Source organism: Cryptomeria japonica, chromosome 2 (assembly GCF_030272615.1).
Source record: "Cryptomeria japonica chromosome 2, Sugi_1.0, whole genome shotgun sequence".
NCBI lineage: Eukaryota > Viridiplantae > Streptophyta > Pinopsida > Cupressales > Cupressaceae > Cryptomeria > Cryptomeria japonica.
Genome location: NC_081406.1, coordinates 359,495,687 through 359,518,423, shown reverse-complemented (window position 1 = coordinate 359,518,423; position 22,737 = coordinate 359,495,687). Strand labels below are relative to the sequence as shown.

General features: G+C 37.2%; 1 protein-coding gene across 1 annotated transcript in view; it reads right to left on the bottom strand.

Annotated features, from left to right (window-relative positions):
• Nucleotides 1-22,737, bottom strand: part of LOC131065259 (uncharacterized) — a 197,852-nt gene that overhangs the window by 105,283 nt on the left and 69,832 nt on the right. The gene's annotated exons all lie outside the window — the stretch shown is intronic.

The window sequence follows — 22,737 nt, the reverse complement described above, 5'->3', positions numbered from 1 at the left end:
TATACCAGGGGTACCAGGACTGAGCTCTTTTCCCAAAACAAGCTGGTCAAGACGCCTATATTCAAAAATGGTCAACATACGCTGTTTCCAAATGTTGTAATTGTTGCCATTAAAGCGTTGACTGCCTTCTAACATCAGGCTGGTGAGAGAAGCCATTTGCACGTTTCCCAATGTACTGAAAAATGACAGGAAGAGAGATGTACAACAGCAATAGACACTTATTTCAAGATGAGTCCTGACCGATGCAAAAAAACGGACGGGTGCCTGAAAGATGAGAGAAAACCCAGAAGGAATCTGAAGACCAAATTCAAATCCGTTGGCTCAAAAATCGAGGCACGGAAAACGATGCACCCAAAAAAAAAGGCAACTACCCAGATTAGGTTTCGAAAAACCCACCAAGAATTTGCAAGAAAAATTTATTTTCGATGAAAACTTGAAGGTAAACACCTTAATCGAAAAAATCAGCGGGTCGTGGAAGCCATGATATGCCCAGAAAATTTGCAGACAGAAGAAACTTGGCACAGGGAAGAAAAAAAACGGGAGTCGCGTCGCAGAGGGTGCAGGTCACGTCGTGGTTGCAGGTCGCGTCGCGCCGAGGGTGCAGGCACAGAGCCGCAAACGGTGGCGCGATTCGTCTTGCAGGTCGCGTACAGAGCCACGACCTCCGCCGAACAAAAGACAACCTTCCTTTAAAAATTCACAGGAGCTAGAAAAAAAAAAACCTTAGATGAGTTTTTAACTGGAATAATTTTCGAAAATTTCCACTAATTGGAAATTAGAATTAAAAAATTTCCAAAAAAATTCTCCTAAAGCTCTGATACCATAATACAAATGCAAAAGCATATGGATTTCAAAGAATTGATTAAATAATAGAATGAGCAAGAAGCTCATAAATAGTACAGGAGTATTTACAAGAATAGCAGGTTTCTAAAAAGAAACTGCTGATAAGATCGTACAAGATCTTACTAAAAAAGAATATACACTATTGAGCATTAATACTAAAATTAACAATATTTTAATATTCTAATAGAAAAGAACAATTAATCCAGATCTGAACAAATATCAAGCAATCATTTCAAGGAACATCGAACCAACTAACAGAATCAGCAAGGGAGGCATCGAAGGAGAGAAAGAAGGCAATCGCTTTCAAAACTAATAAGTATAGTTAGCAGGCATATATATTTTCAAGCATTCGGTATAATGCAGAATGTATTAATTCTTGATCTTGTTGACTGCTTATCTTGTCTTCCACTTAATAATATGTGGAAATGATAAGTAATTAAATATTGTTGCTAATATGTATTTTTATGTGTTTCTATTATGATATTTATGCATAATAAATTACATTAAAAATTCCTTAATACTTTAAAGTTTAACCCACCAACCATCCCGTTATAGAGGGGAGAATAAGATACATAAAAAAGATTGCAAGTAGCACATGAGTTCCATCAGGCATGCTAACCCAAGGTGGGGCCAGGAGGCTGAATGGCAGGTGTCATTCTGCACTCTTGGGCTTGATGGAAAGGGATAAGCTCGAGGCACCTTATATGATTTCCCAAGGGACTCCATAATGTGGATGGGTTGTTAAAGAAAGTCCTATTGAATCCCACATGCTCTCAGTCATAAGAGGATGAATAAGGAAACATGGATAGGGGTTACAGATACAAGCATTCCACTAGGTAGACCACTCCATGCTGGATGTCCAGTGTGCCTACCACTTGGAGCCAAGAGGGTGAGTGTCCACTCTTGGGCTTATTGTGAAGATATCTTTGAGCCAATCCTATCATGCTCATCCATTCAAACTCTATTGTGCCTAGACCTATCTAATGAACAAGGACAATTATATGTATTTGTACTTATATATGTGATTACTAACCCTAATGGAACTAATTGAGATATATGAATCATAAGTATATAAATCAAATATTGTTTAATATGGTTGCAGGACTTCAATGAGGATTTATCTTGTTAAAAGGGCATTTTTTAAATGGTAAAGTTATACCTCTTACAATCTTGTATTTCTTATTTGAATCAATTTATGATTTTAGGGCAAGATTTAGGGAAATCCCAAGAGGGGCCATTGCATGCTACAACATTAGGAAAAGGAACGGGTACACAACAGAAGCAGTCGAAAACACAAGAAAAAGCATTTGAAATTTTGAATAGCAGAATATAATTCCTGTAAATTATTTAACAAACAAGAGTAATTTCAGTAACTATAACTCCTTTATGTTTGGCCTTCAATGAGGCAGAATGAAATATGAATCTAAGGGACTGGAATTGACCGCTAGCAACAAATTGAGTATATTAAAACATTTGTACATATTTCCCTGCTCTGTGTTTCATGCACCTTCTTAGGACCACAAAAAGACATCCAAGGTATCTTCATCAGTGTTATTGCTACAAATATTCCATGCACTATAAAATAAAGCCATAAAACATGCACAGAATATTTGGGAAGAAATTTCATACAGCAAATTATCCGTACAGAAACAGTCAAGTCATGTGTAACAAGATGCTGTTCATTCAAAATAATGTTTCATAAGCTGAATGCTTTTATATTTATTTACCAAACCCAGCAGGAGATTTGTGCATTGCTTCCTGATAATTGTTGAACCATAAACTTAACTGCTAAGAAGAGAACTTTTAATGGATTGAGCTTAACTGGTTAAAGCATTGAGTTCTGAATATCAAGACCCAAGTTCAAATCCCAAAGGGGCATCTAAATGGGGAATTTTAAGTTGTGACTCTCATTTTTTCATATTTGGCTTCTAATGCAGATGTGATTTCTAAATAAGTGATTTCTAAGTTGTGACACTTGGTCCTCTACAGGTGGTTTCTATTGTGGTTGATTGAAAGGAGCTGATATTAGTCTCATGGTTGTGCTCACAAGAGCTTGTATTGGTCACAAGTTGATGCTCGTATGAGCAGAATATATGTAAATGATCAACAATATAAAAAACTCTTTACAGCAAGTCACATGCAATTGCGAACTGCCATAAATGTGACAAGTATAAAAATTCCAAAGAAAAATGGCATGCGAAAAATGAAATGATTCAAATTTCACAATCACAAATATTGACTGTAAATATTACAGAGGCAATTTCTATACAATTGAAGCTGTGGAAAACAATCTAGTCAAGTATTATTAGAATAATATTCTTCTTTATTGTTTAATGGTCAAATATGCAAATTAATGTAAATATTGTTGTTTTAGATTCTTTCTATTATTGACTGTTTCTTTTATAGAAACATCAATCCTTTGTACATTATTTAAAGATCAATTGATCTTTTGTAAATAATCAAACAATTTTTACCAATTACCTCCCGGTAATATGGCATCAGAGCCTTCATCTAAAATTTTTTCCTAATTTTTTCTTCAATGCCTGCATTTGTAATATCATGGGTTTGTCTTTAGGCAATTTTTTCACCCACGTTCGCATTCTCATCTGCGTGGAAGGTTTATGACACTTGTGTGTTCATGCTTCTATGTCGAGGGTCTTCTGAGAATTTGTAGACCCTCTCTGCTTGTGTTTTGTCCTCGACCCACAGCATGGCGTGTCTGATAGGCGACCCGCGTCGTTTTTTCTTCTAAACCCGTGACATCTAATACCTGTTGCTTGCACATTTTTTCGTGCCTTCTTTCAACTCGCCTCAGGTCTGACCTTCTACGCAATGGCCGCATCTTTACCTTTTTTGGCACCATTTCCAAACACAACGCGATTTTCACCTCTTTTCTACTCTCTTCGGCCTGCGCACGACGAAAATTAGCGCGATTTTTCGCGCCTCTATTATGTATCACACAACAGATTTTTGCTTCGGGTCTTCTACAAAATCGCATCATTGGAGCAACGGATTTGGTGATTTTTTCCGCAACCTATGGCTTTCTGCTAGTCTGCCGCGATTTAAAAAATAGTGAAGTTTTTTTTCGGAAGGATTTCTTCCCTAAGTGCATCTCTACAAATTATTTTGCAACAGGAATTTTTGTAGACTAGGGTTTCTGTATATTTCGGCTAGGGTTTTTGCAGCCAACCCTCAAATTCTTATCGAAATTAATTTTTAATCACAAATTCCTTGTGGGTTTTTCAAGAGCTCTTTTGGGTCTTTGTCGGATTTTTTTGGGTCAGCCGGAAATTTTTTCTCCAAATCTGTGTCAATCGTACTTCATCTTTTTCGAAGTTTGTACTTGATTTTGCCTCTATTTCAGATTCAAGCCTTTTCATATTTTCTCGTTTTTCGTACATTAGGAAACATGCAAAATGGCGTCATTGACAAACTTGATGTTGGAAGGCAGTCAACGATTCAACAGCAAAAATTATAACACCTGGAAGCAGCGCATGTTAACTATTTTCGAATATTGATGCCTAGATGATCTTGTCTTGGGAAAAGAATCTCGTCCTTATGCAGCCAGAGCCGATCAAGACAAATTTGATGACTGCAATAGAGAAGTTGTCATGCTTCTCAAGCTCTCTGTCACAGATGACCAATTACCTCAGATTCCTTCTAACAAGCCAGCCTCAAAAATTTGGAAGCATCTAAAGGAGTTGCATGAGACATCCGACAAAAGCCAAGCGTTCTTCTTGAAGAACCAGTTGTTCTCCATCATGATGGATGAACGCATGTCCTTACAGGAGCATCTCATGAAGATTAAGGACATTCGCAATCAGCTTGAAGCTATTGGTCGGAAAATGGAGGAAGAGGATATGGTAGTCATGACCCTCAAAAGTCTACCAAAATCCTACGAGCACTTCATAGAGACTCTCAACATTACGTCTACGAATGTTGATCTGAAATTTCCAGAGTTGTGCACCAAACTTATGCAGCAGGATCCTTGGAAACAACAATTTGGTAGCGGTGCCACTTCACCCTCCTCTGAACAAGCATTTGCAAGCAAATCCTTTCACAAAGATAAAGGCAAATCTAAGTCCTCCCAGTCATCTCAACAGAAGGGCTCCAGTCAATCACAAAAAGGTTCAATGCAATTATTGTCACAAATATGGCTATCTGATTAAGGATTGTCGCAATCGGATAGCTTCCGAACAGCGGAAGCAAGGAGGGTCTCAACCTAAAGCCAATGTCGTTGAGCACACAGAGCAGAAAGAGTCTGCCTTTTATGCCTTTATGGCTAAAAGACCTGTAGACCACGTTAAATCTTTTGCTTGGTATATTGATTCTGGTGCTTCTTGGCATTTCACTCACAGGCGTGATTGGTTTACAGAATTCACTCCCTATACTGATTTAGTTATTTTTGGAGGAGGTGAGGAGTATACAATTGTCGGCTAGGGCAACATTCAGATACAGTCTGGTGGGAGGAATCTCATATTCCTCAATGTATACTACATTCCCGACATGGAACTGAACCTTCTCTCTGTAAGTCAGATTATGCAGCATTCTCCTCAGCTTGATGTCATCTTTAGCGCACATAAGTGTTTGATTGTTGATCGTGCGACACGCACTACTGCTGTTGTTGGTATTGAGGATCATGGTCTTTACAAACTTGTCGATATAGGTGATTCTCTTGAGCATGCCTTCACAGCAAAATCCTCTTCTATAACCCATCTATGGCATCAGCGATATGGTTACCTGAACATTCATTACCTTGCTCAGCTTGTTCGAGAAGATTAAGTACATGGCCTACTTGAAATTCAAACTCGGAATCAGCGAGTTTGTGAAGCTTGTCAGGGTGGGAAGCAGCACAGGACACCGTTCAAGGATGGTGACTCATGGCAAGCATCTAAAGTATTGCAGTTGGTCCACACTGATGTATGTGGTCCAATGAATACTCCTTTTGTTATTGGGTGCAGGTATTTCTTACTTTTTGTTGATGATTACAGTCGTAAAATGTGGGTGTATTTTCTTAGACAGAAATCAGATGCATTTCCTGTATTTCAGAAATTTAAGGCCTTGGTAGAAAAAGACTTTGGTTGTTCTATTATTACTCTTAAGGTTTGATAATGGGGGGGAGCTTTGTTCTACTGCTTTCTCCACTTTCTGTGATACACATGGCATAAAATGTCAGTTAACCAAACCATACACCCCTCAGCAGAATGGCGTTGTAGAACATCGTAACCGCACCATTACAGAAATGGCTAGGTCTATGTTGGAACACAGAAATGTTCCTAAGAAGTATTGGGCAGAAGCAGTGTTTACTGCAATGTATCCCCTTAATAGGTATCCCACTCATGTTGTTAAAGGGAAGACTCCTGAGGAAGCCTAGACTGGTCGCAAACCCAGGATCAGTCATTTGAAAGTTTTTGGCTCTCTTGCATATGTTTGGATTCTAGATGCCAAGCGCTCTAAGTTGGATTCCAAGAGGCAGAAGCTCATGTTTACAGGATACAGTGACAACCATAAGGCCTACCAATTGATTGATGTAGACATTGATCATCTTATCTTCAATCGCGATGTTGTCTTTGATGAAGATCGATGACCATTTCGGCTTTCCTCGTCTAAGCCGAATTCTGAGGATCAGCCTTTGAAGGCTTTTGATTTAGGTGTTCATCTTCCATTTGGTTCACCTGATGGGAGGGATGATGCAGATTTTGTATTTGATGATGCACTACCTGAATTTCCTCTGGATGATGCTAATCTTCCACCTGTTCCAGATCCTCTTCCTCCTCCTCCTCCTCCACTTCCAATTATTCCTCATCCATCTGATGTTGGCACATCTACTCTCCGGCCTAAGTGGTGGACTAAGACCATCAGTGATCTTCGTCCTGATGAGCTCATTAAGGGTAGATCTTCCAGAAATAAGGGCAGGAAGCAAAATACAGTTAACTTTGCTCTCATGGCCAACATTCATAGTATTTATGAGCCTCAGACTTATACTAAAGCAAAAGGGATTCCAAAGTGAGAATAGGCAATGGATGCAGAATACCAAAGCCTTCTGAAGAATAACACCTGGGTTCTCTTTGATCTTCCTCCAAGGAAGAAACCCATTAGCGACAAATGGGTCTATAAGGTCAAGTATCATGCAGATGGTACCTTAGATAAATACAAGGCCAGATTAGTTGCTCGAGGATTCACACAACGGGAGGGCATTGATTATGAGGAGATTTTTGCTCCTATTGCCAAGATGAGTACCATTCATCTTCTTCTCGCTTTGCAGCTCAGTTTGGCTGGAAAGTCCATCAGATGGATGTTAAGAGCGCCTTCCTCAACGGTGAGTTGCAAGAAGAAGTCTACATGACGTAGCCTCCTGGTTTCAAGGTTGTCGGCAAAGAACATCAAGTATGTAGACTCGTTAAAGCACTCTATGGACATAAACAGGCTCCTCGAGCATGGTACACCAAGATTGATCAGTACTTGGTTGCTCATGGTTTTCAGCATTGTCGTTCTGACAATAATTTGTATATCAAACACTCTGGTGATGATATTCTCTTTCTTTTTGTCTATGTGGATGACTTAATCATTACTGGCAATTCAACACATTTGATTGCAGAAATCAAACAAGATCTGTGCAAGGATTTTGATATGACAAATTTGCGGCTTCTCCATTATTGTTTAGGTGTGAGGTTTGGCAGACTGATAGTGGAATTTTTATTTCCCAGTCTAAGTATGCCAGGAACTTGCTTCACAGGTTTCGAATGCAGGATTGCAAACCCACTTCCACACCTATGGAGACTGGCTTGAAGTTGTCAACCAAATCCGATTCTCCTCCTGTAGATGAAACACAATTCAGGCAACTAGTGGGCAGTCTCATCTACCTTACCCGATCTCAGTTTTGCAGTGAGCTACATTTCATGTTTCATGACAGCCCCCAAGGCTTATCATTGGGTAGCAGCGAAGCGTGTGCTGTGTTATGTGAAGGGCACCTCTAATTATGGATTTATTTACACTAGGAGTCATGATCCTAGACTCAGTGGGTTCACAGATTCAGATTGGGCAGGTTCGGTTGATGATAAGAAGTCAACCTCTGGCTATGTGTTCAGTTTGGGATCTGGTGCAGTCACCTGGACTAGTAAAAAACAATAGGCAGTAGCTCTCTCCTCGACAGAAGCAGATTATCGAGGAGCAGTTAAGGCAGCATGTGAGGTAGTTTGGTTTCGCCGGATGCTTGCGGATATGCAGATACCTCAAGCAGATCCGACTCCCCTGTTCTATGATAATCAGGGAGTGCTCAAACTTGCCAAGAATCCTGTCTTCCATGAAAGAACCAAGCACGTGGAAACTCATTGTCATTTCATCAGAAAGCTTGTTGAAGACGGTTCAGTTCAGTTGCTGTATGTTCCAACAACGGACCAGCAAGCAGATATTCTCACCAAGTCACTCGGTCCAAATAAGTTTTCTAAATTTAGGGGGCAGCTTGGTGTTGTTGACAGATTGACCATTAAGGGAGGGTATTAGAATAATATTCTTCTTTATTGTTTAAAGGTCAAATATGTAAATATTGTTGTTTTAGATTCTTTCTATTATCGACTGTTTCTTTTTTAGAAACATCGATCCTTTGTACATTATTTAAAGATCAGTTGATCTTTTGTAAATAATCAATCAATTTTTACCAATTACCTTCCGGTAATAAGTATTCCTGAAGCATCTACTTACAAACTGCCTGAAATCATGTTTAGAGAAACTGTTATTTGACACAAACCAATATGTGATCTTCACTAGAAAATGAGTACTTATTTTTCACACAGAACAAGCAACCCGTCTAGAATTTGTGCTCTTTACTCATTTGCAATTTTGCACATTTACACACCTCACATATTACCTCTCTTAACAATCATCCCTGCTAGAGACCACAACGAGGCATGCAAGAAGTTTCATGCCAATATTGGTTGCATGGAAGTAATTTTTTTCTACAAAAGTAACCATTCTATATTGATAGGGAGCTTGTTAGGGAAGTGCTCACAAGGTTAATTTGTTCAAAAAGGATCAATTTGTTTCCAAAGACTTATAGATTCTGTTGTATATGATTACTCAATCTGCCTGATTGTCATGATGCCAAATACTCCATGGTTTTCTTGCCTAGCAAACTCCCTTACTGGTGATGACTCTTTCCCATGCACAAAAATACTCAAAATGCTTAACCCTTCCAACTACACTTGCTCATGCTTGGCTCTTAGGGCCTTCAACCTTCAGTTTCAATGTGTACTAGGGCTCTTTTACATGGAAATGCAGGGGCAGTAAGGTAATGTTCATCATTGAATGCTCATCATCTTGTTTTAAGTCTATAACCCTCAACTTACTCAAACTCATTAATAAGGCTCAACTACCCCAAATGAGGCTGCACACTGTCTATGGATCCCAAGTACTCTTGTTACACTATTTGAAATGTTTTCATTATGCTTCATAAGCCTCCAAGTTCCATTTTCCCATCAGGTTCATGCATTCTACAAAAACTGTCATTTTGTTGTGTGTTATGCAGCAGGGCTACTAGCCCGTGGAGGCCTAATTGGCCTTGTTTTGCTCCCTCCAACCAACGATGGCCTTTTTAACCACAAAGCAAGTTTGGGATAGTGTTTTGGGAGTGTATGCTCAAGGATTTGTGAGGTTTAGCCCACTATTAGTGTAGTTTTCAGACTGTCCACTTTTTATGGCATAATTTGAGGGTTTTGTAGGGTTTGGAGTGCTTCTACCATAGTTACTCTCCTTCAAACTTGTATCAGACTCCCTAGCTGCTTGGATACCTCTGCCACACCATATTGAAGCTTTCCCTGCCTTTGTTGGACAGGCATTATGCCAAACACTTGGCAAACAAGAAGGAAAACAGTCACTGTCACTGTCTTTTCACTGTCTTTTGACAGTCAACTGCTGTCTTCACTTTGAAACCTGCACAAGGGAGTATTTGTATAGAGAGAATACCTCAAAGAGGTCTGAGAAGCATTAAAAGAACTCCTATTACATTGCCCTTAGTGTTCCAAGGAGTGGATAAGGCTTTGAAGCATTCCATCTAGCAAAATGACAACAAATTTCACAAAAACAGTGAACTCACTGTTTTGTCTACAAAATGAGAATGATTACAAGGTGTAAGCTATTCTAATACATCAAGATGGTATTTCAAATCCTTGGTTACATGTCCAGACCTCTGCCTCAATGATTTGTCCATTCCAAATTACCTTTGGATGACAATCTTGAGTTTTAATCATGAACTAGCCTAGTTGCTCCAACTTGCCTAGTTCACACTCAAATGCATCTTCAAACCATTCTCCTAGCACAAAAAGAGAGGAATGTACATTATATACACATGGTTCAACTTGGAAGAACCCATTGGAGGGATCCCAGACCTGGATCAACCAAGTTGACACATTTTACAACTCCAAACCCCTAGCAGGGCAGCAGATACACAGTTTACAAATATTTTTGAATAAGCACCTTGCAAATGGAAAACTAATGAAACAATTACATGAGAAGCCATGTTACATCAACATATCAACTTCAAAGAAGGTACAGTACGGATTTGTACAGCTACAGTACGGACTGCCCTTCAAAAGGAACAAAAAAGTCATAAAAGCCAAAAAAACTTGTTTTCTATTAAGTTACTCTTGCAAATACAATCACCAACCCTTTCCAAGGCAAAACGGAGGCCTTCTATAGTTTCTCCAGTTGGTTTCCACGCCCTTGTACAGACAAGAGGCTTCAATAATTACATTTTTCAAGAAAATGACAATTTTGACAACTTTCTTAAGCCAAATGACAACTTTTCTTGCTCACAAAGGCATTTTTGACAACCTAGCCTTATCAACTTGCCTAAACAACTTAGACATGCTTAGAAACACTAAACAAACATTTTTCAATGCTCTTGAAACCATTACGAGACCTTTTTGGCAATTTTTCACATTTTTGCCAAAAATTGTCAACTCAAAGCCTAAAATGCAAGATTTGATCTCTTAAGCCCAAAAGGAGATCAAAAACACTAAACATGATCCAAAACAACCTAAAACAACAAAAACAACCTAACACAAGACTTTACAAACATAAAAGCATGAAAAACCCAAAAATGGGAGTGTGACTCAACTAGGTGCTCCTACACCATATATGCTAGAAAAGGTGATTCCAGATTTAATGACCTCTCTTCCAACTTTTCCTGTATGTGGGAATCTTGATTGGAATAGATAGGTATCATGGTATTCTCAACCTTTGTGGTCAATTTTATTTTCTTTTTAATCCAATATCCATCTCTCATCCCAGGTCACAAGGCTCAAGAAAAAATAGCCTAGCCAAAGATTAAAATAAAACTTTCTATTTAAAGTATAAGGTGGGGATGGAGGGGAAATAAAGTGTTCAAATTCTAATAATGAATAGTAAAACGTGTGTTAAAAATTATAAACTAATGCTTGCATTATTCAGTCTTTGAATTGCCTTTATGTTTGTTCAAAAAAATAGACTCAAGATAGATAATTTTCAACAATTTCTCCTAGAATGTCTGCAATCAACATGCCCAAACTTCATTATCCCTCTGTCAACAATAATTGGTCAATCCACTCTCATGATGGTGTTTGGTCCATCATCTCCCTCTTTGCTTCAAAATTTTTGTGCGGCTCCCTTGCTTTCATTCCTAATCTAGTTTCCATATCTATCATGCTCATTTATTATGCAGCTAATTGGTCTGAGGCATGGGCACTGATCCATAAACAACATGAATATTACATTCCTTGCTTGTGTAAATCTGAATCTTTAGTGCCCCATCAGCGAAAGACCGATAGTAAAATTTGTATATGACAGTCCTAGAAGTCTCAGCAATGAAATTGTATTAGCAAAACAGCATACAGAAAGTTAACAAAACAGTAAAGAGAACAAGCATGACATAAAAATGAAGTAAAACACAAAGATTGACCTAGAGAAACAAAATATGGGTGAAAATTCTATACAAGTGGGATCAAATCCCATCAAGCCACTATCTCCAAATGCTGATTACAAGGTTTACTATTTCATTCAGGCCTTCACAGACATCTTGCAATCTGAATTGACATCCAAATATCTAAAACAGTAAACAATCACTACTCTCTGACATTCCAACTACCCTAACACTCATACAAAACTCTTAGACTGCCCTCAAACGAACAGTTATAATCCACTAACATAAAAGGAATGCCTTAAACAAGTTACAAAGGGATTGCTACAGCTTGTCCTTTGGTTACAAGATAAGTTTGGTAAAGCTATACATTCCATGGAGATCCAAATAATGCCCATTTCTCTTCTTGGTTCTGCTTCCATCTTCCTGCTATAGGAAACAGATCCAATCACAATCAAACACATCACTTGCAAATGGATACTGACAGATCCAATGCAGTTAAACCTATCAGCAATGGTATCTTTTAAATGCAGGAACTCTTCAAAAGATCGCTTCTAGAATCAACAATATATGTTTTTATATATTTTGAATCTTAACTCTACCCTTCCTAATGATGGAACATTGAGTGTGATCAAAATGACAATACATATTACAAACACATACACAATTAATTCCAGAAATAATCTTTTGAATATTACATGGACTGTGAAAAACTCACGCCAACTAATGTTAGGAAGTCCCCAAGAATGTACGAATCACCCAAGCAGCTTCCCTTCAGCTTTCCTCCTCTTGTAAACCATGTTTTGTCCTTTTTGTCCCAAGGTGATTTTTGTCATGTGTCATTCTCTAGGAAGGATCTAGGAAGTAAACTAAACGAGATTGCTAGTCCTCTAAACCAACACAACTGATCCATTTCTAATCAGGTACCCACAAGCATCTCAGCCTCCAAGCAACATGGACTATACTATGTTACCAAATCCGCCTACAAAATGGCCAGATCAATGATCTGGTCCAATCCACTTGTGGATTCCAACAGGGTCCTTGCTAATGATGTTGGGTTCATCTAGAGAAAACTTGGGATGAATCTAAAGGAACCCAAGTTGAACCCATCTATCCTTATGCCATTTTTTTCCTTTCTAATTTTTTTTTTTTTGACTTTGACTTGAGTGCATGTTGATGTGTTTTTTATGCACTATGCAACACAGAATAAAATACTAAGTATTATATCCTCTCTTGAACAAAATCTCCTCTTATGCTAAACTTCGTGATCATAGGAGGTGACTCCAAGGTTCTGAATGTCAAGTCTTGACGTGCTCTTGGATAGACTCAATGATTGTGATGTGATTTTGCTGGAATCACAAGGTGGACTTACACTCATATTTGAATGTTTGAATGTTGTTGGGACGTGGAATTTACTTTACTTGAAAAAAAAAATAGCAAAAGGATAAAGGGTTGAAAACGTTAAACTAATCCTAAGAATGTAAGTGCGATGGACAATCTTTAGTGAAACTCAACTAGACATGGCTTTGCCATGCAAAGCAACAACTCCACAAAGTTTGGTGCAATCTCCTAAGGTAAGCATATGATGATAAAATCACTACCACGAACATAGACACCATCAAGACGATGCATATCACTAAAGAAGTAGCAATTGAAGTTAAGCTTGGATAAATGAGTTCAGTTAACTACGCAACATACTTCAGAATCATTGAAACACTAGCAGTAGGAACATAGGAGCTTCACCATCAATCATGCACAAAGATCTTTCATTCATCTAATTATCATCATCTAACATGAGGATCCAACAAGAAACCATGCAATTATGTAGAAGAAACAACGCATTCTACCATATATTCAATGAAAACGATGTTTATTTACAAGCTTGGCAACAATTTCTGCCTTCTCCTACTCTACTTCTAACTACTGATTGCTATATGTTACTTTCTACTAACTATCAACTAGTAACCTTTACAAATGAAGAAGTGGAGCATTATATAGTGCTCTCATTACAATGAGTGGCTCAGATTGATTCACAATCAATGACCAATATTACAACATAAAAACCCTAATTAGGGTTTGTTACACCCACTACAAAGCATTTAATGTTTGACCAATGATAAAGTTACAAAATATAGGACACATGTCCTTCCTTGAATGTTTGACCAATGAATGATGAGGGTAGGTACATCGAACTTTGTGCGCACATGTGGTGGTTATCTACTTCATTGTATGAGTTAGATGCATTGAATCTAGATGCCTTGACCTAGAATGATGTGATTGGATAAGTGATGATTGGGTGCCACCTCAACAAGCTCATTGTAACTCATCACAAAGGTAGGTGATTGGGGCATATCTCTTGATATTCAACATTTCCAAGCTCAATCATGAATGAGACAAAGGTAGGAGATATTCCCAAATTGCATCATCCTCTAACTTTGATTAACTCTTCTTGGAACTATCTCCTGTCTTGAATAACTCTCTTGATGTACTGGCAGCAATTCTTGGATTTTTAGAGGAAAATCAAGATAGTTGTAAAATTCCTTCCTTTAGCACATGTACTCTCATGCTTGCTCTTGTGAATCTTCTGCTTTCTTGAACTTGAAATACTTCCTTGCTGCCACGATTTGATCTCTCTTGTTATGATGCGTGAATCCTTGTTGATTTATCTTGCATCTCTTGGAGTTGATATCTTTGACATTGATCCTCAAAATCGTGGATCTTGATGAAATGAAGCGCATCACCTTATTGAACTCCTCCTCTCCATGCAGCAGGATCCTTGATCTCATCATCCCTTGTATGAGTGCTGCCTTTCTCTTGCATCGAAACCTGAAAAGAGACACAATGGATCAAAATTATAATAGTAATACAACCTTTCATACCTCTAAAACATCACTAATCATTAATTCAAATCTGGAAATTGTGGTCTGCTGATAAAATTTGCTTGCAATCAGGTCTGATTTGGTTGCTTAAAACTCTGACACTTCACCTTTTATGTCTGATTTTGAGTTGAATTTCTGATTTGAACTGCTTCTGCTCTTAAACGTGGATTTTAGGAGCAGTTGGAAGTCACCTGAAGACTGATTAGAGATTTAGGACCCCACTGGAAGTCATTATGTGCTGGTCGGAGATTTAAGGTAGCACTGGCAGTGCTTGTCAAGAAGTTTGGGCTTTTGAATGATCATTGACAATGCCAAAATGAGATAGGACTTTAAAAGGGTTATTGACAGGAAATGGTCAGACTTTTGGGGGCTCATTGACAGGAAATGGTCGGACTTTTAGGGGATCGTGACAATAAATGGTCGTACTTTTAGGGGGTCATTGACAGTGACCCAAAGGTGTCAACTTCACTTGTTCCATTAGCTGGTTTAAAGAATCTCAAGTCTTTGCTAGAAGATTTCACCTAGGTCATTTATCACTATCCCCCAAAACATCAAGCATTTACCTCAATCAATGTTCATCTTGCCAAGTATAAGACTTCCACACCTTGATCAGGCTTTTGAAGGGCCACAGGAAATGCTTTCAAGGTGGTCGGACTTTTGAGACCCCACTGGCTGGTATAAGGTAGGTCAAGGATTTGGATGAGCATTGACTGGAAGTGGTCAGGCTTTACATAGGGCACTGACAATGGTCGAGGTTTTCAACCTTCACTGACAGTGACTCAAAGATAACCAATTTTACTTGCTCAATCACCTCAAGGGATGGTCATTTTGCCAAGTAAAAGACTTCCACACCTAGGGCAGGATTTTGAGGGGTCATTGACAGTGCTGATGAAGAGGTCGGGGTTTTGGGTGACTTGCATCTGACCTCCCAATTCCTATGACTCAACACTTGCACTCATTGTTTCCATTTATGATGGCGATGATCAAATGAAATGATCATCATATCATTCATTGCCAAGCCTTGAAAGCTACCTAATCTCAATTCCACCCAAAGAGACAGGCATGACTTGATCACCTCTTGAGAACCTGAGACACTGCACTTCTAGGTTAATAGCTAAAGACGCTACAACTAACCAAGAAAGCAGAAAAAAGTGGGGGTCCCCATTTGCAATGGGGCAATGTGTGAAATGGTCACAACGATGAGATAAAACGAATCTTAAACCCTAAAAAGTCACTTCTAAAACATATTTAACACCAAAAAAAGATTATTTTAGCTCATTTCTATTCAAAAAACAAATATCATTCCAAAAGGCTGAATATCAATTTTTGCTTGTTGAATCAACAAAGGGAGTTGAAGGTTGATCTTTGAAGGTTCTATAGCGATTCCATAGTCATTCCTACATATTTACAAGTGTCCATTCGCTGCCAAGATCATAGAAGAATATTTTTTCAAAGAGGTAAGTTTTTTTCAATTTTTTCCTCCATTTTTGTTTTACAAATAGAAAGCAAACTCTTTGCTTTGTTTTTCTAAGTTTCTTTCATTGTTCTATAAATGTATCAAAAGAGAGAGGTTCCATATATCCATCTTTTGTTTTTAAGTTGGATTTGCTAGGGATGTAAGGGTTATATTTGGATTTGCTAGGGATGTGATGTTAGATATTCAAGTTCATATAGTCGAATGAAAGCCCATTTGTGTGGTATACCTCAACAAGGCCTCAAAGATTGCCCTAGAAAGAATGGTGTACCTATGCCATTGGACCAAGTGATAGCATGCATTATGGAGCAAGAGTGAGCAAAAGAACTAGCAGGTCATAGATCAAATCACCCCTTAGCAAAAAGAAGATCAAAGAAAAAGAAGTCCCTAATGCCCCCATAAAATCTCAATGTTGTGGTAGAGAGCCACACATTTTTTGCCACTCTTGAAATGAAGAACCCACTACAAACAAAAGACTTAAAGACCTTTGGAAACTACGTTTTAAAATGAGACTTAAAACATTGTCAATCAACACATAGCAAGATATAAATTTATGCAAATGGTTTGGCTTTCAATGTTGTTTGCTTACCATATGGCCAAGAAATAGTGAAAAAAATGAATGAAGCTCTAAAAAGGGTACAAGGGCCCAAGTTATAAGAAGGTACCAGGCACCTTATTGGAAAAAGAGGTCAAACACATACAAGATTCATTGATGGATTTGAAATAGGGGTGTCCATTGTTCCTAGTGAGTGGAAAGATGCTAAAAATCAGCCCTTGATCAATGTCATAGCAGTGTCCCCTCAAGGGGCAATGTTTTTGAAAGCCATGGATTGCAAGGGGCAAGTGAAAGATGGACAATTATTTTGTATTCTCATCACAACCATTGAGGAAGTAAGACCTTGTAATGTTGTTCAAGTCATAACGAACACAGAGAACTGTAGAGCTACTGAGTTGTTGGTTGAGAAACACTATTCACATCTTTTGTACACCATGTGCAATCCACTCTCTCAATCTTATGCTACAAAAAATAAGAAATCATTGGATCAAACAGTTGTATGCAAAGGTTGAAAACAAAAAAATGTTCATCACCAACCACCACATGTAACAAGGGATTTTTAGACCATTTTCAAAAATGGAGCTATAAAAGTAAGTGAAATAGTATAAAATTTTATATTTTAATTTCACTTTAGTTGCTAGAAAATTGTTTTTTAAACTGTTAAGTCATAATTTGATTGTGTAATCCAATTCTTCCTTAAAGTTTTTTTTCTAATTATTTTATTTTTTACTTTTTGAATAGGTTGTTGAGACCCATTTCGCTTCTAACCCAATCGTCTTGAGACGACTTGTGAAAGTTCAAGAGGCATTTTCTAGCATCTTGATAAGCCAAAATGGTTCCATGTGGAGGTAAAACAACACTGAGGGCAACAAATATTATACAGATGATCTAGATGACTCTTGGTGGGATCGTGTCCAGTATCTCTTTAGTTTCACCCAACCCATTTTGAGCATGATTCATTATATTGAAATGGACAAGCCTTGCTTGGAATAAATATATGATGGAATCGACTCAATGATTGAGAAGATGAGAAGCATCACAAATGCAAAAAAGAAAGACCCTGGAGAAACTTTCTTGAAACAAGTGCACACAACTATTGAAGAAAAACGGAACACAATGACCACCCCAATACATCTTCTTGCCTTTGGATTCAGTCCAAAATATTGTAGTGCTAAGATTCTTTCTATGCCAACAAGGATTGCCCCATATAAAGATTTTAAAGTTGTTGACAGGTACAAGGCAACATTTCGTAGACTCTTCTCTGATCTTGATTTGCAATATGTAATCACAAGTAAGTTAATTGATTTTGTACACTCAAATGGTCAATGTATTGAGGCTCTTTGTGATAAGTTTAAGAAGGATGCTCACAATTGGTGGCAGTTCTATGGCCAACAACAACCTCTTGTAATCGAAGTTATATCACAAGTTTAATAAATTTTTATTTTTTAGTCTTTAAAGTTTCAACTTTCATTTATAGTTTTTTTTTTAAATATTTTTATAATGTATAAATCTCTCTCTTTACTTTGCCTTCACAGATTGCTATTTCATCTACATCTAAGAAAAAGTGGAGCACATATTCTTTCATCTATTCAATAAAGCACAATAGATTGCCCTCAAAAAGAGCAAAGAACTTAGTATATGTGCATTCCAAATTGCACCTCCTTTTGCACAAACAACATGGCAGCAAGGAAGAGGACACAAAGTTGTAAGATATAGAGCTAGAGAATACTAACTTGGTGCTTCCACTTCCCAACATATTGCACTTGAATCCAAAAGCCAACACAATTTTATTGCAAGTGGCACTGGTACTGGGACTTGTAATGCTTGAGGTTCATCTAATGTTCCTACATCATCCGTTGTCAATGATGATGATGATATTGATGATTAAAACTAATTGTTGAACTTGATATTATTATTTTCATATTGAACTTGAAGTTTGAATGATGAATATTTTATAATATTTACCATTTATGCTTTCAATGGCATTCAAGTTTATGGTAATTTTGTTGTTTATATGATGTTATGTGATATTCTAATCTTAATTCATGCTTTTAGGCTGCATAAATAATATATTTATATATTTATGATTTTTATATTTTTTGTATACGAACGAACCCCAAAAAAATGTCGGATTCATGAACCCGAATCAGTATCCATAACAAAACCAGTAACATACTTGTTATGCTTCTTTTTCTCTGTGTTCCTCTCTTTTGATTAGTATTAGAGCCACAAGAAGAAGATGGAAGAATGTTAGAAGTATTTTGACCAAGTTAGCAATGAAATCTAACTTTTGTGTTGTTCACATATTCACTTAAGGATTTCATGACAATTTCAGCAAAAAAAAAATTAATATTTTGTTGTTCGAGGAGATTTTAAGGATTCTGTTACAAATTTAACCATCAAACTCAACTGATTTGTTTCTAAGTGGAATCTGAAGGATTTTATGAAAAAGTTAACATTAGAATTCAATTGTGTCATTATTGGGAGTATTAAAAGATATTTTATAATTTTGCATAGGAATTAAAATTTTGCTTTGTTATGGAGATGTTACAGGTTTTGTGATAAATGTAGTTTTTTAGTTCTGCATAGAGAAGGGGTAGATCTCAGCTTTGACTCGCAACCTACTAGCTAAATCCTCTATGAAATAATAATTGATTGATGTTCGATGATTATAAAGGAGACGAAGGCTCCTTAAATAGAGAACACAAGATGAATGAGAATAGAAACATGAAAGCAACATTCTCGTAAGAAACTAACTACGAAAAGGAAATTGCCTAAACAACTAAACTAAATGACCATTGAATACAATAATAATAAATACTTTAATACCCTCCCTTTCTGGTCATTGCACTAACTAAGCTACAGAAGACTAGACAAAATCTGCAATTCATTTGGCCATGAATGCATAGAAGGCTGTCCCCTTCTCCTCAGAACGCTTTGCGGCATGAACAAACTAGTGAGACCCTCCCTAGTTCTGCAGAATTTTGGATATGACCAAGTTTACCATAATCCTTTGAACCTTCCAACATGATGTTGGGTAATGAAGCCATCCCTCCCATTATCTAGAGACACCAAGATCGGCTTCTCAAAAAAACTTCACAATTCTAAACGAGCACGATTTTGCCAAAAATAGTCAAAAGAAGCAACACCCACAATTTTGTAAAAAAAACCTTCAAAAACTTTTGTAGAGAAACATCGTTCATCCTAGAAACCCTAGGTGTGACCCAAAACAAGCTGCAAAAAAACACAATTTTATGGAGAAATAGGCAAAACACTCGAGGCAAAGCTGAAATTACACACAATTTTGTGAAAAAATTGGCAAAAACTTTCATTTTGCGGAAAAACGGTAAAACCCCATGACCCCAATTTTAGGAAAAAATCATGCAAAACCCCACCAGACTTTGAAAATCTTCAATAGAACCCTTCTAAAAATTTCTCACGAAAATTTAAAAAAAAAACAACAATTTTATTTAATAAATTATCAAAACTTTTGAAATAACTTTCAAGTAACAACGCCACCACAATTTTTCATAAAAAACTTCTAGAAATAAATTCCAGGTAATGAAAATACGAATTTTATTAAAAAACTGCCTCTGTTGTGATACCATGAAATATAATTGACTGATTTTCGATGATTATAAAGGAGACGATCACTCCTTAAATAGAGAATACAAGACGAACAGAATAGAAATACGAAAGAAACATTCTAGAAAGAAACTAACTATGAAAAGGAAATTGCCTAAACAACTAAATTAAATGACCATTAAATACAATAACAATAAATACTTTAATACTTTGAACAGGTGCTGCTTTGTAAGTAGATACACAGCAACCATTTCTCATTCCCACCTATGAAATACAATTTGCAGGAGGTTTTTCTGATGCAAAGGATGTGGAATTCACATCGAAAAGTTGGCCAGTTGTTTTCTTCTAATCATTTTGAGGTGCTTTATAAGATCTCTATGGACAGCAGATATCTTTGTTTTTTGACACCACTCTGGGTAATTGCACTGTTGAATGTGTTGGTTTTGGCTTCTCAACCTCTATTGTATGAATCTTATTTCTTGTATCAAAAATTTTTAAAATGTATTCTTTTCAGCCAAAAGGTCTTGGGCCGTGGGCAGAAGAAAAAAATGCAGTTTGTGGCAGACATTGTTGAACCCTCTAGTGACAGCAAGATGTACAAAAGGTGTGATAATACCACACCAACCAAAGAACAGCTATACAACTATTATTATTGCTGTTAAGATAACTCCTTTTTCTTTTAACGCTTCTCTAACCAAGTTACCATCTGGGATTTGGGATTTGCCATATATTTTAAACTATTTTTCACAGATTTGTAGTGCGACAAGAATAAGGTTTTAATTATTCTTTTTGTGTTTGCATATATTCAGTCAACATTAGATTTTATTTCCTCCAATCCAAACATAATGGATCTGGAAATTTGAAACTAGTTGCAACCACCACCTTCAAATTATTATTGCTGTTAAGATAACTCCTTTTTCTTTTAACGCTTCTCTAACCAAGTTACCATCTGGGATTTGGGATTTGCCATATATTTTGAACTATTTTTCACAGATTTGTAGTGCGACGAGAATAAGGTTTTAATTATTCTTTTTGTGTTTGCATATATTCAGTCAATATTAGATCTTATTTCATCCAGTCCAAACATAATGGATATGGAAATTTGAAACTCGTTGCAACCACAACCTTCAAATTATGAATGAAAACCTATGACATGTCCCTTATACTCTTCGAGTTATCGAAGTTATTACCACTGCATCTAGCAGACAAAAACTAAGGAGGGAACTTAGAGTAGGTTGGAGGACCCACCAAAAGGATGGAGGCTTATTCCAATCTCGGGTTGGCAATTCGCTTAGAGATTGGGTAAAATGCTTAGGTAGCATTTCTGGTGGGATTGACTGCCTTTTTTCAGTTTACAAATTGTTGTTGCAGTATTGGTTGGCCAATATGGTAGATGTTGCTGTGTTCATGATACAGTTGTTGCATTAGATAGAATTTTAGTTGTAGTTTTTTATTTTCAGCATTAGCAGTACAGCATTCAGTGTAATGTTCATAATGTGGCATGCGATTTTGGTTCAATTTTTTGAGCTTTGATGAGCAGTATTCTAGCAATAGGTAAGTCATTGTGTTTTCCACCTCTTGATTAATAGGGGGAGGGAAGGTCTTCATGATCAGTTTACAACTGGTGTTATCTTAATGTTGTGATAAGTGTAATGCATCAAAGATATCAGTCATTGTAGATGGGCAATGCCATATCTTGCTCATACTATGGCATTGTCAAACACATACTGAATGATGTACTTCAGCATGTTCATGTCAACAAGGCGTTGGATGTACGGGATTGACAAGGGTTGCTCACTACAGAGTATGGAACAAAGAGTCAGACATCCAGAGGATGTGTATAGGTGTCAACACAATTTGATCAAAACCAGGAGATAGATGACCAAGTTACAAAGTGGCCGAGTTGGTGGTTGACCAAATTCACAGATGCTCCAAATCATCCACTTTTTCCTTTTTTGGAGCAATGGGGGTTTGTTGGATACTTGTGAACCAAAATTTGTTTATGTTGTGTTAGTGTTTATTATTATATTAGCATATAGTTGGGTCATTAGAATTCTGGGTAGGTACCTGGGAAGTGGAAAGGGATAGGTATAATTGATCAGCTCATTCACTGCCATGTATGTTTTGCACTACCATGACACAAACTATGTAGTGTGGTATCTTCAGTTAACTAATGTACATTCTGATCGTCTTAAGATATACTTGCATATTAAGAACTCAAATGGATCCTTGTTCATCATTTTTTAAGTTATCTTCAAGTGTCACTCACTTTGGAGTTCTTCTGTGACAGTTATATAAATCACCTTTCTATTCCACCATATCATGAATACTATGTAAATTGAAGCATTGGCTTGTAACCTTTTTACCCTGATAATTGGTCCAACAGAGAGACCCAAAACAGCAGACATTAAATGTGTTACACAAATAGATTTTCTGCAAAGTACCCAGTGTCAAGGTAAACAAAATGTGTGAATGTATCCAGAAGTTAAAAGCATTTTCCTAAAATCCC